General features: G+C 32.4%; 1 non-coding gene across 1 annotated transcript; it reads right to left on the bottom strand.

Moving 5' to 3' along the window:
* Positions 1-83: 83 nt before the first annotated feature.
* Trnam-cau lies at positions 84-155 on the bottom strand. Its single transcript has one exon. It is a non-coding gene; the product is annotated as a tRNA-Met (tRNA).
* Between the last annotated feature and the right edge of the window lie 638 nt (positions 156-793).

Genomic DNA, 793 nt, shown 5'->3' with positions numbered 1-793 from the left:
AAACGCATTTAATTTCGGAAAATGATATACGTTTAAAAGTATTGATTTGTTGTAAAATGAAAAAACAAAAAAAAAACAACGGTTAGCAGAGCGAGGTTTCGATCCTCGGACCTCTGGGTTATGGGCCCAGCACGCTTCCGCTGCGCCACTCTGCTTTTCATTGTGAGACGACGTTCACCTGGTAAAAAAAATATTATGATTTTAACTTAAAGCGTTAAAAACATATAATTTAAAACAACAAAATGCTTAGAAGAGAGAGGTTTCAATCCTCGCACCTCTGTCTTTATTGCCCAGCACACGATTAAATAAACGGAGATAATCAAAAGGAGAAAACCATCTTACCAAAACAAAATCATTTCATTTCTTTTACTCGTTTAGTTGAAATTGTTTTATTGTATTATTTAATTCTAAATTCATAACCCAATTTAAAGGTTGTATTAATTATATTTTATTAGTATTAATTTTACAGTAATTAAGTGACACATTGTAATATATTCAAGTTTAACGCACCACCCTTTAGTGCCTCCGATCTAAAGGCGTCGATGTTTACAAAGTAATTAAATAAAAAATAAATAAATTGGACATTATTATATAGCTTATATTAATTTATTGATAGTTTTATCAGATTATACATCTAACGACACCGTAATACTTCATTCGATCGTAAGTGAAAATACCTAAAAAATTGCTTTTCTTTGCCGGGAATCGAACCCTTGCCGTGTGGGTGAAAACCACGAATCCTAACCACTAGACCACACGGGAGTGGCTTATACATCATTTTTGTAGCTTTTGA

Source organism: Anneissia japonica, unplaced genomic scaffold (genome assembly GCF_011630105.1).
Source record: "Anneissia japonica isolate Jap-2015-1 unplaced genomic scaffold, ASM1163010v1 scaffold50855_len793_cov90, whole genome shotgun sequence".
In the NCBI taxonomy this organism is placed as follows: Eukaryota; Metazoa; Echinodermata; class Crinoidea; order Comatulida; family Comatulidae; genus Anneissia; species Anneissia japonica.
This window is presented reverse-complemented; position numbering and strand designations above follow the sequence as displayed.